The following is a 17,726-nucleotide window of genomic DNA, read 5'->3' as shown; positions in this document are numbered from 1 at the left end:
TACATTTAACGTTAATATTGTTATGTGTGAATCTGATCCTGTCATTATGATGTTAGTTGGTTATTTTGCTCGTCAGTTGATGCAGTTTCTTCCTGGCCTCGATGGTCTTTACAATTTGGCGTGTTTTTGCAGTGGCTGGTACCAGTTGTTCCTTTCCATGTTTAGTGCTTCCTTCAGGAGCTCTTTTAGGGCAGGCCTGGTGGTGACAAAATCACTCAGCATTTGCTTGTCTGTAAAGTATTTTATTTCTCCTTCACTTATGAAGCTTAATTTGGCTGGATATGAAATTCTGGGTTGAAAATTCTTTTCTTTAAGAATGTTGAATATTGGCCCCCACTCTCTTCTGGCTTGTAGAGTTTCTGCTGAGGGATCAGCTTTTAGTCTGATGGGCTTCCCTTTGTGGGTAACCCGACCTTTCTCTCTGGCTGCCCTTAACATTTTTTCCTTCATTTCAACTTTGGTGAATCTGACAATTATGTGTCTTGGAGTTGCTCTTCTCGAAGAGTATCTTTGTGGCGTTCTCTGTATTTCCTGAATCTGAATGTTGGCCTGCCTTGCTAGATTGGGGAAGTTCTCCTGGATAATATCTTGCAGAGTGTTTTCCAACTTGGTTCCATTCTCCCCGTCATTTTCAGGTATACCAATCAGACATAGGTTTGGTCTTTTCACATAGTCCCAAATTTCTTGGAGGCTTTGTTCATTTCTTTTTATTCTTTTTTCTCTAAACTTCCCTTCTTGCTTCATTTCATTCATTTCATCTTCCATCAGTGATACCCTTTCTTCCAGTTGATCACATCTGCTACTGAGGCTTCTGCAATCTTCACGTAGTTCTCGAAACTTGGCTTTCAGCTCCATCAGCTCCTTTAAGCCCTTCTCTCCATTGGTTATTCTAGTCATCCATTCTTCTAATTTTTTTTCAAAGTTTTTAACTTCTTTGCTATTGTTTTGAATTTCCTCCCATAGCTCAGAGTAGTTTGATCATCTGAAGCCTTCTTCTCTCAACTCGTCAAAGTCATCCTCCATCCAGCTTTGTTCCGTTGCTGGTGAGGAACTGCATTCCTTTGGAGGAGGAGAGGTGCTCTGCTTTTCAGAGTTTCCAGTTTTTCTGCTCCATTTTTTCCCCATCTTTGTGGTTTTATCTACTTTTTGTCTTTGATGGTGGTGATGTACAGATGGGTTTTTGGTGTGGATGTCCTTTCTGTTTGTTAGTTTTCCTTCTACCAGACAGGACCCTCAGCTGCAGGCCTGTTGGAGTTTACTAGAGGTCCACTCCAGACCCTGTTTGGCTGGGTGTCAGCAGCAGTGGCTGCAGAGCAGCGGATTTTCGTGAGACCACAAATTCAGCTGTGTGATAGTTCCTCTGGAAGTTTTGTCTCAGAGGAGTACCCGGCTGAGTGAGGTGTCAGTCTGTCCCTACTGGGGGGGTGCCTCCCAGTTAGGCTGCTCAGGGGTGAGGGACCCACTTTAGGAGGCAGTCTGTTCGTTCTCAGATCTCCAGCTGCATGCTGGGAGAACCACTACTCTCTTCAAAGCTGTCAGTCAGACAGGGACATTTAAGTCTGTGGAGGTTCCTGCTGAGTGTTTGTTTGTCTGTGCCCTGCCCCCAGAGGTGGAGCCTACAGAGGCAGGCAGGCCTCCTTGAGCTGTGGTGGGCTCCACCCAGTTCGAGCTCCCTGGCTGCTTTGTTTACCTAGGCAAGCCTGGGCAATGGCAGGCGCCCCTCCCCTAGCCTCACTGCCACCTTGCAGCTTGATCTCAGACTGCTGTGCTAGCAATCAGTGAGACTCCGTGGGCATAGGACCCTCCGAGCCAGGTGCGAGACACAATCTCCTAGTGTGCCGTTTTCCAGGCCCATTGGAAAAGCGCAGTATTAGGGTGGGACTGACCCGATATTCCAGGTGCCATCTGTTACCCCTTTCTTTGACTAGGAAAGGGAACTCCCTGACCCCTTGCGCTTCCCGAGTGAGGCAATGCCTCGCCCTGCTTCGGCTCATGCACAGTGCGCTTCACCAACTGTCCTGCACCCACTGTTTGGCACTCCCTAGTGAGATGAAATCAGTACCTCAAGCAGAAATGCAGAAATCACCCGTCTTCTGTGTCGCTCAGGCTGGGAGCTGTATACCGGAGCTGTTCCTATTCGGCCATCTTGGCTCCCATAAAATTTTAATAGTAATCCCAGCTACTTGGGAGGCTGACGCATGAGAATCGCTTGAACCTGGGAGGTGGAGTTGGCAGTGCGTCAAGATCATGCCACTGTACTCCAGCCTGGATGACAGAGGCAGACTGTGTCTCAAAAATAAATAATAAAAAGGTCTATTATATCCATTTGGTCCAATATTGAGTTTAGGTCCTGAATACCTTTGCTATCTTTTTGCCTTGATGATCTGTCTAATACTGTCAGTGGAATGTTGAAGTCTCCCACTATTTTCGTGTGGGATTCTAAGTCTCTTTGTAGGTTTCTAAGAACTTGCATTATGAATCTGGGTGCTCCTGTGTTGAGTGCGTATATATTTATGATAGTTAGGTCTTCATGCTGAATTGAACCCTTTACCATTATGTAATGCCCTTCTCCGTTCTCAGGAGATGAGCGTGGTGCAGAAGTTCGGGGATCCAGGAAAGAATGCAGTATAATAGATAAACAACTTTTAGCATGTCTGTATCTATTCAGTGCCTGACTGAGAATCTAGCACAGAGTAAGTACACATAATCATTCTTTCCCTGCCTCTCGGGTTCCATTCTCCCCATCTCTAAATTCAGTTTCCAGAGTAGGAAGATTTACTCCTATTTTTGTTCCTGCAGTACCCTCTAAGTAACGGCTGAAACGGTTTCAAAAATAAAATTACGTGACAAGAGCCCAGTAGAGGCTCCTTAGGATGTGCCTGCTGTGGACAGCAACTACCACCAGGTCAGCCTGTGATCACACAAGCACTATGAAAACATATAATACCCCGAAGAAATTCGCCCTTCTGAAGGAGGTGGAATAAACCAAAACAGACGTGAAAATGCCACTGGAGGTTGATGGCCAAGTGTGTGCACCACTATGCTGACAAAGTAACAGCCAGAAAAGAAGATCAAATGAAGCAATGTAAATCTTAAGTAGAAAAGAGAAGCCTGAAGAGGACCTGTTAAGCTAAGGGTGGCCATTTGGTACTTTGAGAGTAAAGAGGATTTTGCTTCTGGGAGGCAAAGAAGAGAGGTTAAAGAGCTCAATGACTGGGGCCTGGTCTATGGGTGAAATTGTGGGTACCTGGGTAGTTGCTTATCTACTCAACCCAATCTAGACAACTTCTCAAATGCCTCATGAATGTTCTCCTGTCTCGGTCCAGGTATCTTCAGCATCTCAGAGAATTAACTTCCATTGCCCTTCTTTGTGTTCCTGAGAGAATTACCCTCATTCAGGGTATTTTAAAATATCATCTCTTCGGCCGGGCGCGGTGGCTCACGCCTGTAATCCCAGCACTTTAGGAGGCCGAGGCGGGCGGATCATGAGGTTAGGGGATCCAGACCATCCTGGGTAACACGGTGAAACCCCATCTCTACTAAAAATACAAAAAATTAGCTGGGCATGGTGGTGGGCGCCTGTAGTCCCAGCTACTCAGGAGGGAGGCTGAGGCAGAAGAATGGCATGAACCCGGGAGTCGTAGCTTGCAGTGAGCCGAGATTGTGCCAATGCACTCCAGCCTGGGCGACAGAACTAGGCTCCGTCCAAAAAAAAAAAAAAAATCATCTCTTCAATGTGTCAGCAATGTGCCTGTGAGAACGCTCACCTCATAAATCATTTCTTCTCTCTGATTTCACAAAAAGTCTAATTATCAGAGGATCTATCTCAGGAATAGGAGCATGTTAGATTACCTGGCAATGTTTCCCCTAACTGATTTAAGACTTTCTGAGGTGTGAGAATTATATTTTTTCTTTGTGTTTTTCCAGATTTCAGTACATGACAGCACAGTTCAACTCCTGAAAATGTTTAACAAAACAACCAAATGACAAAATATTGGATGAGTGTGAAGTATCAGGGCAGGGTAGTTGTAAATAAGTCCCTTTTATACCTTGGATATTTACAGTAGTCAAGATTGGAGCCAATGTAGAACCTTCTGTGGAGGCGCTCCGGGCTCAGAGCTCTTTGGCACATTGAGAGGTAAAAAGGGTCCCCATGCCCAGAGTCTCCTCATTCTGCCATCCCAGACAGCATTTTCCATTCTACTGGCATAGCCCGTATTTATGACTGTGGTTTGGTGGTGTGCTGGTAACCCAGCTAAAATACACACACAAAGATCAGTCAATCAATTAAAGCCCTGCATTGCAGTGTTTGCCAGTTTCAGCAGTGTATGTACTCCCACCAAGGTAATTTTCAAGGTATCAACATGACATCACTGAATGTGAAGTTTGCAAGGAATATGCACAGATGAGCCAGTACAAGTGGCTCCACCCCACACTGCTTTAGTCTCTCCAACTCTGTCTACCCAACTCCAGACAATAGTACTAATATTTTCAGCCACCTGCTTTAGTTCCCATGACATCTAGTCTAGATAGGGCCTTTCCTATCTAGAATAAAATTTTGCTCACAGCAATAAAAAAATCACTTACCTGCTTTAAATGGAGTTCTTTTGGGCTAGAATGGGATGAGTGACAACGAGGCTGTCAGAATGATGGGTGACAGGGAACTGAGATTTTATGTGTTGGCTTGAAAGCCTGAGGGGCCGCTATTATCCCAGGGAGCCCAAATATAGAACCGTCTTTTCAACATCTCCTCAATTCCGTACATGATGGCCAAGTCATTATGGCCCTCCAAGCCTGCCTAGTCCACATTTTCCTCTAAACTTCCATCCCTTCTTAAGTATGCTCATGTACTTATTCCTAACAAAAGAGTGTTAGCATTGCTACACCAATTATTCCTGTTTCCATTTTATGCGATCTGGAAAACATTAATCCCATTTTCTTTTTTAAAATTTTACATATTTTAATTTTTTTTTTGTAGAGATGGGGTCTCCCTATGTTGCCCAGGCTAGTCTTGATTTCCTGACCTCAAGTGATCCTCTCATCTTGGCTTTCCAAAATACTGGGGTTACAGGCATGAGCCACCACGCCCAGCCTGAAAATCATATTAATTATTTAAAAAACACTTTTTATCAAAAGTGTTCCTTTGGAACTTGAATTAAATTTATAACATTTTCAAAAAAGCCATTCAAACTTTGGCATTTGTAATATTTTAAATATTTACATGGGAATACCTAAATATCACTTAAAAATAAATTTTCCCTACTTCTGTAAGTCAAGGTCAACTATGAAAAACATTCTGTACCCCCTTTTTCTTTGGCCACTAAATAATCCACATTTAATTTTCAGTTATCTTATTCACGAAAGCTCTTCCTGCTGATAAACTTATCTCTTTATGTATTCTTTTCATATCTTTTTATTTAATTAGTCCAAGTAAGTGTATATATACATATTTGTAAAGGAGAAACAGTTTTATGTTTAAGAAATATCTTTTTGTTTGTCACAGGTTATTTCTCAGTTCCAGGGACATGTTTAGTGGTAATAATAGTTATTGGGTGCTAATGATTTGGCTTGTGGGGCCTCTGACCATCTCTGGTCTTGTTGAACTGCAAGCAGAGGCTAGAAAACTGTTTACTGTGAATACTTTTTAGAGGCCTTCTGTTGGATTTTTAATTTGACCCACCAAGTGAGTTTAGTTGAGGGCTAAATAGAAGGATGGTCTTTCTTGGAACTGAACAGTTTTTCTAAACATTCTGCTAGTACTGCATTACCCATTGGCATGACTGTTAAAGTGCCCCACATCTGCTTAGCACCCTCCAAGATCCTTTGGGTGTGTTCCACAAGATCCTTTGGCTCTTGTAAATAATTAATTAGCACTCCCAAGAGTGCCCTGTGGGACCCTCAGGTTTTTTGCCATTCCAGAACTGCATTGTTTTCAACTGACCAACTTGCTTGCTGGGCCGTGTCTCTTTCTCTGATCACATTCAAATGTTAAGCTCCACTAAAATTTAGATTTTTTTTTGAGATAGGGTCTCGCTCTGTCACCCAGGCTAGAGTGCAGTGGCATGATCTCAGCTCTTGGCTCACTGCAACCTCCACCACTGCCCCTGCCACCCCTCCTGCTTTCAAGTGATCCTCCCACCTCAGCCTCCAGAGTAGCTGGGACTGCAGGTGTGTACCACCATGCCCAGCCAAATATTTTTGTATTTTTAGTAGAGACAGGGCTCACCATGTTGCCCAGGCTGGTCTTGAACTCCTGAGTGCGAGCCATCTGCCCTCCTTGGCCTCCCAAAGTGCTGGGATAACACACGAGAGTCATTGTGCCCAGCCATAAAATTTAGATATTTTATGCTTTGTTTTAGTGTTATAATAAATAAAATTGTTTGTAATTGTATTTTAAATTATTTGTTGGTTTTATATAAAGTATAATTTATTTTTGTATTTTAAACTTGGTGTCCCTGACCTTGCTAAATCCATTTATTAATCCCAAGTGTTGTGTAGATTCTTAGGATTTTTTTTTACATACACAGCCATGTCATCTCTTAATAAATACGGGTTTACATCCTCCTTTCTGACCTGAATATCTTTTATTTAGGTGTTATTATTTGATTTTTGCTTTTTTTTTTTTTTACAATTTACTTGCACATACACTGACTGAAGGACATCTTGATTGCCAGTTTTGGCAATTATGAATAAAGCTGCTATAAATATCTGTGTGCAGGTTTTTGTGTGGATATACATTTTTAACTCATTTGGGTAAATACCCAGGAGCATGATTGCTGGATTGTATGGTAAGAGTATGCTTGGTTTTGTAAGAAACTGCCAAGCTGCCTTCTTAAGTGGCTGTACCATTTAGCATTCCCATCAGCAGTGAATGAGAGCTCCTGTTGTTCCACATCCTCGCCAGCATTTACTGTTGTCAGTGTTTTGCATTTTCACCATTCTAATAGGTATGTAGTGGTATCTCATGTTGCGTAAATTTGTAATTCTCCATTGACATGATGTTCAGTACCTTTTCATATGCTTCTTTGCATTCTGTGTATCTTCTTTGATGAGATGTCTGTCCAGATCTTTTGCCTTTTTTATTTTTTTGAGACAGTTTCTGTCGCCCAGGCTGGAGTGCAGTGCCCATAGAGAGAACTGCCACAGGGGCAGAGTCACACAGAGAGGGTAATGCCTAGTGGAGCCATAGTAGTGGAGCCACCTCACAGTTCCACTTGGGTAATGCCCAAAAGAACTATAGTGCTGGGCTGCTCCCAACGCTCCAGACCTGTAGAATCACCAACGTGCAACTCTAGCTCGAGAGAGCCACAGGCACTGAACTCCAACCTATGAGAGGTACAGCATGGGTTGCATCCAGCAAAGACATGGAGGTCGGGTCCCCAGTGTGTCTGGAAGGCAGGGCATGGAGTCAAAAACTGTTCTCAAGCTTAAAGTTTCAATGTTATTTACCTTGTTTGGATTTGGGCTTGCTTGGGACCCATTACCCCCCTTTTTTTCTTGCCTATTTCTCCCTTTTGGAATGAAAGTGTCTGTTCTATGCTCGTCTCACCATTATATTTTGGAAACACATAACTTATTTGATTTCACAGGCTCAGAGCTGGAGAGAAATTTGCCTCAGAATGAATTGTACTTTGGGTCTCACTTATATCTGATTTAGATGAGACTCTAGACCTTAGAATTTTGAATTGGTACTGGAATGAGTTATAAGTTTTTGGGGCTATTAAGATGGGATGAATGTATTTTGTGTGTGAGAAGGAAATGAATTTGGTGGGCTAAGGATGGAAAGTTATGGTCTGAATATATTCCCCAAAATTCATATTTTAAAACTCAACCACCAATGTGATAATATTAAGAGGCAAGGCTTTTAGGTGGTGATTAAGTCCTGAGGGCAGAGCCTTCCTAAATGGAATTAGTGAAGTTATCAAAGGGCTGGAGGGAACTAGCCTAGGCCCTTTTTGCTCTTCTGTTTCTTTTGTCTTGTGAAGATACAGTGCTCAAGGTGGCATATTGGAAGAACAGACTAGGCCCTCACCAGATGCCAAACATGCAAGCACCTTGATTTTGCAATTTCCAGGCTCAAAAACTGTGAAGAATAAGTTTCTATTATTTATAAATTGTCTAGTCTCAGGCATTTTGTTATAGCAGTAGAAATAGACTAAGAGAGTAACACTAGAGGCCATTAAACATGTGGTTTATTCAGGATCCTTATAACAACAACAAAGCCTAAACCATCTCAACTCCTGACTACATTGATCAATACCCATGCTGAAGGCCTAGCAAAAGATAAGGTCTTCTTTTTTTTTTATTATTATACTTTAAGTTTTAGGGTACATGTGCACAACATGCAGGTTAGTTACATATGTATACATGTGCCATGTTGGTGTGCTGCACCCGGTAACGCATCATTTAACATTAGGTATATCTCCTAATGCTATCCTCCCCCCTCCCCCAACCTCACAACATGCCCCGGTGTGTGATGTTCCCCTTCCTGTGTCCGTGTATTCTCATTGTTCAATTCTCACCTCTGAGTGAGAACATGCGGTGTTTGGTTTTTTGTCCTTGCAACAGTTTGCTGAGAATGATGGTTTCCAGCTTCATCCATGTCCCTACAAAGGACGTGAACTCATCATTTTTTAAGGCTGCATAGTATTCCATGGTGTATATGTGCCACATTTTCTTAATCCAGTCTATCATTGTTGGACATTTGGGTTGGTTCCAAGTCTTTGCTATTGTGAATAGTGCCGCAATAAACATACGTGTGCATGTGTCTCTATAGCAGCATGATTTATAATCCTTTGGGTATATACCCAGTAATGGGATTGCTGGGTCAAATGGTATTTCTAGTTCTAGATCCCTGAGAAATTGCCACACTGACTTCCACAATGGTTGAACTAGTTTACAGTCCCACCAACTGTGTAAAAGTGTTCCTATTTCTCCACATTCTCTCCAGCACCTGTTGTTTCCTGACTTTTTAATGATCGCCATTCTAACTGGTGTGAGATGGTATCTCATTATGGTTTTCATTTGCATTTCTCTGATGGTCAGTGATGATGAGCATTTTTTCATGTGTCTTTTGGCTGCATAAAGGTCTTCTTTTGAGAAGTGTCTGTTCATATACTTTGCCCACTTTGTGATGGGGTTGTTTGTTTTTTTCTTGTAAATTTGTTTGAGTTCATTGTAGATTCTAGATATTAGCCCTTTTTCAGATGAGTAGATTGCAAAAATTTTCTCCCATTCTGTAAGTTGCCTGTTCACTCTGATGGTGGTTGCTTTTGCTGTGCAGAAGCTCTTTAGTTTCATTAGATCCCATTTGTCAATTTTGGCTTTTGTTGCCATTGCTTTTGGTGTTTTAGACATGAAGTCCTTGCCCATGCCTATGTCCTGAATAGTATTGCCTAGGTTTTCTTCTAGGGTTTTATGGTTTTAAGTCTAACATTTAAGTCTTTAATCCACCTTGAATTAATTTTTGTATAAGGTGTAAGGAAGGGATCCAGTTTCAGCTTTCTACATATGGCTAGACAGTTTTCCCAGCACCATTTATTAAATAGGGGATCCTTTCCCCATTTCTTGTTTTTGTCAGGTTTGTCAAAGATCAGATGGTTGTAGATATGCAGCATTATTTCTGAGGGCTCTGTTCTGTTCCATTGGTCTATATCTCTGTTTTGGTACCAGTACCATGCTATTTTGGTTACTGTAGCCTTGTAGTATAGTTTGAAGTCAGGTAGCATGATGCCTCCAGCTTTGTTCTTTTGGCTTAGGATTGACTTGGCAATGCGGGCTCTTTTCTGGTTCCATACGAACTTTAAAGTAGTTTTTTCCAATTCTGTGAAGAAAGTCATTGATAGCTTGATGGGGATGGCATTGAATCTATAAATTACCTTGGGCAGTATGGCCATTTTCACAATGTTGATTCTTCCTACCCACGAGCATGGAATGTTCTTCCATTTGTTTATGTCCTCTTTTATTTCATTGAGCAGTGGTTTGTAGTTCTCCTTGAAGAGGTCCTTCACATCCCTTGTAAGTTGGATTCCTAGGTATGTTATTCTCTTTGAAGCAATTGTGAATGGGAGGTCCCTCATGATTGGGCTCTCTGTTTGTCTGTTATTTGTGTATAAGAATGCTTGTGATTTTTGCACATTGATTTTGTATCCTGAGACTTTGCTGAAGTTGCCTATCAGCTTAAGGAGATTTTGGGCTGAGATGATGGGGTTTTCTAGATATACAATCATGTCATCTGCAAACAGGGACAATTTGACTTCCTCTTTTCCTAATTGAATACCCTTTATTTCCTTCTCCTGCTTGATTGCCCTGGCCAGAACTTCCACCACTATGTTGAATAGGAGTGCTGAGAGAGGACATCCCTGTCTTGTGCCAGTTTTCAAAGGGAATGCTTCCAGTTTTTGCCCACTCAGTATGACATTGGCTGTGAGTTTGTCATAAGTAGCTCTTATTATTTTGAGATATGTCCCATCAATACCTAATTTATTGAGAGTTTTTAGCATGAAGAGTTGTTGAATTTTGTCAGAGGCCTTTTCTGCATCTGTTGAGATAATCATGTGGTTTTTGTCTTTGGTTCTGTTTATATGCTGGATTACGTTTATTGATTTGTGTACGTTGAACCAGCCTTGCATCCCAGGGATGAAGCCCACTTGATCATGGTGTATAAGCTTTTTGATGTGCTGCTGGATTCAGTTTGCCTGTATTTTTTTTGAGGATTTTTGCATCAATGTTCATCAGGGATATTGGTCTAAAATTCTCTTTTTTTGTTGTGTCTCTGCCAGGCTTTGGTATCAGGATGATGCTGGCCTGATAAAATGAGTTAGGGAGGATTCCCTGTTTTTCTATTCATTGGAATAGTTTCAGAAGGAATGGTACCAGCTGCTCCTTGTACCTCTGGTAGAATTCGGCTGTGAATCCATCTGGTCTTGGACTTTTTTTGGTTGGTAAGCTATTAATTATTGCCTCAATTTCAGAGCCTGTTATTGGTCTATTCAGAGATTCAACTTCTTCCTGGTTTAGTATTGGGAGGGTGTATGTGTCAAGGAATTTATCCATTTCTTCTAGATTTTCTAGTTTATTTGCGTAGAGGTCTTTATAGCATTCTCTGATGGTAGTTTGTATTTCTGTGGAATCAGTGGTGATATCCCCTTTATCATTTTTTATTGCATCTATTTGATTCTTCTCCCTTTTCTTCTTTATTAGTCTTGCTAGCGGTCTATCAATTTTGTTGATCTTTTCAAAAAACCAGCCCTGGATTCATTGATTTTTTGAAGGATTTTTTTGGGTCTCTATTCCCTTCAGTTCTGCTCTGATCTTAGTTATTTCTTGCCTCCTGCTAGCTTTTGAATGTGTTTGCTCTTGCTTCTCTAGTTCTTTTAATTGTGATGTTAGGGTGTCAATTTTAGATCTTTCCTGCTTTCTCTTATGGGTATTTAGTGCTATAAATTTCCCTCTATACACTGCTTTGAATACGTCACAGAGATTCTGATATGTTGTGTCTTTGTTCTCGTTGGTTTCAAAGAACATATTTATTTCTGCCTTCATTTTGTTATGTACCCAGTAGTCATTCAGGAGCAGGTTGTTCAGTTTCCATGTAGTTGAGCAGTTTTGAGTGAGTTTCTTAATCCTGAGTTCTAGTTTGACTAAACTGTAGTCTGAGAGACAGTTTGTTATAATTTCTGTTCTTTTACATTTGCCGAGGAGAGCTTTACTTCCAACTATGTGGTCAATTTTGGAATAAGTGAGGTGTGGTGCTGAGAAGAATGTATATTCTGTTGATTTGGGGTGGAGAGTTCTGTAGATGTCTATTAGGCCTGCTTGGTGCAGAGCTGAGTTCAATTCCTGGATATCCTTGTTAACTTTCTATGTCATTGATCTGTCTAATGTTGACAGTGGGGTGTTAAAGTGTGCCATTATTATTCTGTGGTAGTCTAAGTCTCTTTGTAGGTCTCTAAGGACTTGCTTTATGAATCTGGGTGCTCCTGTATTGGGTGCATATATATTTAGGATAGTTAGCTCTTCTTGTTGAATTGATCCCTTTACCATTATGTAATGGCCTTGTTTGTCTCTTTTGATCTTTGTTTGTTTAAAGTCTGTTTTATCAGAGACTAGGATTGCAACCCCTGCCTTTTTTTGTTTTCCATTTGCTTGGTAGATCTTCCTCCATCCCTTTATTTTGAGCCTATGTGTGTCTCTGCACATGAGATGGGTTTCCTGAATACAGCACACTGATGGGTCCTGACTCCTTATCCAGTTTCCCAGTCTGTGTCTTTTAATTGGAGCATTTAGCCCATTTATTTTTAAAGTTAATATTGTTAGGCGTGAATTTGATCCTGTCATTATGATGTTAGCTGGTTATTTTGCTCATTAGTTGATGCAGTTTCTTCCTAGCCTTGATGGTCTTTATAATTTGGCATGTTTTTGCAGTGGCTGGTACCATTTGTTCCTTCCCATTTTAGTGCTTCCTTCAGGAGCTCTTTTAGGGCAGGCCTGGTGGTGACAAAATCTCTCAGCATTTGCTTGTCTGTATTTTATTTCTCCTTCACTTATGAAGCTTAGTTTGGCTGGATATGAAATTCTGGGTTGAAAATTCTTTTCTTTAAGAATATTGAATATTGGCCCCCACTCTCTTCTGGCTTGTAGAGTTTCTACTGAAAGATCAGCTGTTAGTCTGATGGGCTTCCCTTTGTGGGTAACCCAACCTTTCTCTCTGGCTGCCCTTAACATTTTTTCCTTCATTTCAACTTTGGTGAAGCTGACAATTATGTGTCCTGGAGTTGCTCTTCTCAAGGATTATCTTTGTGGCATTCTCTGTATTTCCTGAATTTGAATGTTGGCCTGCCTTGCTAGATTGGGGAAGTTCTCCTGTATAATATCCTGCAGAGTGTTTTCCAAGTTGGTTCCATTCTCCCTGTCACTTTCAGGTTCACCAGTCAGATGTAGATTTGGTCTTTTCACATAGTCCCATATTTCTTGGATGCTTTGTTCATTTCTTTTTATTTTTTCTCTAAACTTCTCTTCTCGCTTCATTTCATTCATTTGATCTTCCATCGCTGATACCCTTTCTTCCAGTTGATTGAATCGGCTGCTGAGGCTTGTGCATTCATCGCGTAGTTCTCGTGCCTTGGTTTTCAGCTCCATCAGGTCCTTTAAGGACTTCTCTGCATTGGTTATTCTGACCTAAAACCATAAAAACCCTAGAAGAAAACCTAGGCAATACCATTCAGGACATAGGCATGGGCAACGACTTCATGTCTAAAACACCAAAAGCAATGGCAACAAAATCCAAAATTGACAAATGGGTCTAATGAAACTAAAGAGCTTCTGCACAGCAAAAGAAACTACCATCAGAGTGAACAGGCAACCTACAGAATGGGAGAAAATTTTTGCAATCTACTCATCTGGCTAATATCCAGAATCTACAATGAACTCAAACAAATTTACAAGAAAATAACAAATAATATGAACAGACACTTCTCAAAAGAAGACCTTTATGCAGCCAACAGACACATGGAAAAATGCTCATCATCACTGGCCATCAGAGAAATGCAAATCAAAACCACAATGAGATACCATCTCACACCAGTTAGAATGGCGATCATTAAAAAGTCAGGAAACAACAGGTGCTGGAGAGAATGTGGAGAAATAAGAACACTTTTACACTGTTGGTGGGACTGTAAACTAGTTCAACCATTGTGGAAGTCAGTGTGGCAATTTCTCAGGGATCTAGAACTAGAAATACCATTTGACCCAGCAATCCCATTACTGGGTATATACCCAAAGGATTATAAATCATGCTGCTATAGAGACACATGCACACGTATGTTTATTGCGGCACTATTCACAATAGCAAAGACTTGGAACTAAGCCAAATGTCCAACAATGTTAGACTGAATTAAGGAAATGTGGCACATATACACCATGGAATACTATGCAGCCTTTAAAAATGATGAGTTCACGTCCTTTGTAGGGACATGGATGAAGCTGGAAACCATCGTTCTCAGCAAACTATCACAAGGACAAAAAACCAAACACTGCATGTTCTCACTCAGAGGTGGGAATTGAACAATGAGAACACATGGACACAGGAAGGGGAACATCACACACCGGGGCCTGTTGTGGGGTGGAGGTAGCGGGGAGGGGGGCGGGATAGCATTTGGAGGTATACGTAATGTTAAATGATGAGTTACTGTGTGCAGCACACCAACATGGCACATGTATACATATGTAACTAACCTGTACATTGTGCACATGTACCCTAAAACTTAAAGTATAATAAAAAATATGTATTTGCCTAATTTTTATTTCCTTCTCCTGCCCGATTTCCCTGGCCAGAACTTCCAACACTATGTTGAATAGGAGTGGTGAGAGAGGGCATCCCTGTCTTGTGCCAGTTTTCAAAGGGAATGCTTCCAGTTTTTGCCCATTCAGTATGATATTGGCTGTGGGTTTGTCATAGATAGCTCTTATTATTTTGAGATATGTCCCATCAATACCTAATTGATTGAGAGGTTTTAGCATGAAGCGTTGTTGAATTTTGTCGAAGGTCTTTTCTGCATCTATTGAGATAAGCATATGGTTTTTGTCTTTGGTTCTGTTTATATGCTGGATTACGTTTATTGATTTGCATATGTTGAACCAGCCTTACATCAATAAGCCATGACTTATTCATCTTTATATGTAACATAGCTCCTGGCATCCTGTGAATTGAATGGGATCAGGTAGATGCCCAAAGTGCTGGTGATATCGAAGAAAATATTTGAGTTTAATCTGCATTTTCTGTCTGTATACATAGATGGTGGATTCGTAGGTTGTCTTGCCAGGCACAGCTGCCTTAAATCATACTAGTGTTAGCTACACAATCTTCCACTTGCTAGGCATCCCAGGCCTAGAGGACCAGCACGTATAGATTTCCATCCCCTTTGTTATTTCTTATGTCATTGCTCTGCTTGGAAACAGCCTGCTCATCTTCATTATCCTCACAAAACGCAGCCTCCCTAAACCCATGTACCTCTTCCTCTGCTTGTTGGCTGGATCAGACATTGTTCTTTCCACTGCCACAGTACTACAAGCGTCGGCCATCTTCTGATTCCATGCTGAGGAAATCTCCTTTGATAGTTGCATTGCTCAGGTCTTCTTCCTCTCTTCTACTTTCATATATGAGTCAATGATCTTGCTGGTGATGGCGTTTGATCGCTATATATTGCCATTTGCTACCCACTGAGATACAACACTATTCTTACATGTGCCCTTATTGGGAAAATTCGTGTGATTATATTTCTGAGAAGTTATGGTATAATTTCCCCCATAATATATGTTCTGAAAAGCCTGACTTTCTGCAAAAATAACATCCTCCCAAACACTGCTTGTAGGCATGTTGTCTTGGCCTGTGTTTCCTGTGATGACATCCAAGTGAACATCTGGTATGGTTTTTTGTCCTAATTTCAACAGTGGTCTTAGATTTTGTGCTAATCTTTATTTCTTATATACTGATTCTCTGTACTGTCTTCGGCATCCCTTCCCAGGATGCCCGTCACAAAGCTCTCAACACATATGGCTCCCATGTCTGTGTCATTGTCCTCTTTTATGCACCCGGCATCTTCTCAGTCCTTACTCAGAGATTTGGACATCACGTTTCACCCCATATCCATGTGCTGCTGGCCAATATCTACATTGTGGCTCCACCTATGCTGAATCCCATCATTTATGGGATCAAGACCAAACAGATCCGGGAACAGGTGGTTAATGTGTTCTTTGCAAGGCAGAAATGAATGTGATAATGGAAACTAACATTGTGCTTTTCTTAATAATTCTTTCCATGCATGAAGTGAGCTTTAGCATTGGGATATGGGAAGCCACAGTGGTGAAACTAGTTAAATGACTTCATCTATTGGTATCTTTAGAGCAACTGTATCAGGGCAATTTTTGTTCATGTTTCTTCTAAAACCTCTAATCAGTCATTAGATGTCAGTGTCTTTAGGTGCTTAGTTTTTTCATTCACAGAGTTGAGAACTAGATCAGTTTACTTCTTTAAGTCACTTATACCTTTATAATCTTAGACTGGATATTGGAATAATATGAACTGAACACAGTAGTTATAATTGCTGAAATACTATTTTCTGATGTGTTTTAAGCTTTGAAAAGCTGTACTTATTTTATTTCTGTCATGAACGTTCCTTCTGCCATTCTCCCTAACGTACTCTGTATATTCAAATTTTGCCTTTCACACAAATTTTTTCAAAAAGCCATCTGTATCTTATATTTTAGAATGAATTGATATATGCATGTGTATATATTTTGCATCTCTTTCAGAGCACAAAGTGTAGCGAGAGTTTATTATTTCTTATGTCTATGACATTTTTACTTAGCCTACTAATTGCTTGGAAATTATTTCTTATGTACTGATTCTCTTGGCATGTATCCTTTCTGGGATTTTTAAAAAAAAATTTACAGTAGCCCAGTGCTGCCTAAAATACAATATGCACATAATAAGCAATTATTGAACAAAAATTTGGTGAAGTATCAGAAACAAGTTTTTGGTCTTTTTTAAGAGATGGGGTCTTCTCTATGCTGCTCAGGCTGGTCTTGAACTGCTAGCCTCAAGTGATCCTCTCTCCTTAGCCTCCCAAAACTCTGGGATTACAGATGTGAGCCACTGCACCTGGCTAGAAACAAGTTCTAAGGAGTAACACTTGCAAAATTAGTGATAGCACACATATAATGTGAAATATAATAGAGCAGTGAGAAATAATAACATGGGCTTATGCCCTTGGTGACGGAACTATGTTCTCAATGTTTATAGGAGAGAGAAGCACATTCCAGATCAAAAAGTTAAATATGAGCCATTAAAATATACTTTCTGATAAATATATGCATCAACATAATAAAATTATATTAATGGTGAATATAAATAAATCATAAGATAGGGGTAATTTTTGTAATAATTTTAGTCTAAATTACTTAACATTTATTCAGGGAACATGATTTACACACAAAAGAATAAGTAAAACATTTCTAAAAAGGAGGTATGGTCAAACACCATTGACTAATATTTCCTTTAATGTAAGAATGCAAGAGACAAATTGTCTCAGGTTTTACTTATCTGAAAATATTTTAACTTTGATAAAAATATAATTTTTGGGCATAGAATTTTCAGTTGGCAAGGATTTTCCCAGAATTTAAAAAATGTCCTATTGCTATATTTCTCCAATCTTTTGAGAATTCACCGGAAACTTTCATTTTTGCTACTTTAAATGTATTGTGCCTTTATGTCTGGATGCTTTTAAGGGGTTTTCTTTTGTCTTTTTTGTTTATTATCTTATATCCATGTGTGGTTTACTTGGCATGTATCCTACTTGGGATTTTTTTCTTTTTGAGACAGAGTCTCACTCTGTCACCCAGGCTGGAGTGCAGTGGCGCGATCTTGGTTAACTGCAACTTCTGCCTCCCGGGTTCAAGCGATTCTCCTGCCTCAGGCTCCCAAGTAGCTGGGACTACAGGTGCCCGCTACCACACATGGCTATTTTTGTTTGTATTTGTAATAGAGACGGGGTTTCACTATGTTGGCCAGGCTAGTCTCGAGCTCCGGACTTCGTGATCTGCCTGCCTTGGCCTCCCAAAGTGCTGGGATTACAGGTGTGAGCCACCATGACTGGCCCCTTCTTGGGATTTTCTAAGTTTCTTAAATATGTGAGTTTACACTTTTCTTTAGTTTTGGAAAAATTTCA

At 40.6% G+C, this 17,726-nt stretch overlaps 1 pseudogene; it reads left to right on the top strand.

The window, feature by feature from the left end:
- Positions 1 to 7,170: 7,170 nt before the first annotated feature.
- On the top strand, positions 7,171 to 15,770 carry LOC116476155 (olfactory receptor 52B4-like; annotated as a pseudogene).
- Positions 15,771 to 17,726: the final 1,956 nt, after the last annotated feature.

Source organism: Hylobates moloch, unplaced genomic scaffold (genome assembly GCF_009828535.3).
Source record: "Hylobates moloch isolate HMO894 unplaced genomic scaffold, HMol_V3 SCAFFOLD_11, whole genome shotgun sequence".
NCBI lineage: Eukaryota > Metazoa > Chordata > Mammalia > Primates > Hylobatidae > Hylobates > Hylobates moloch.
This window is presented reverse-complemented; position numbering and strand designations above follow the sequence as displayed.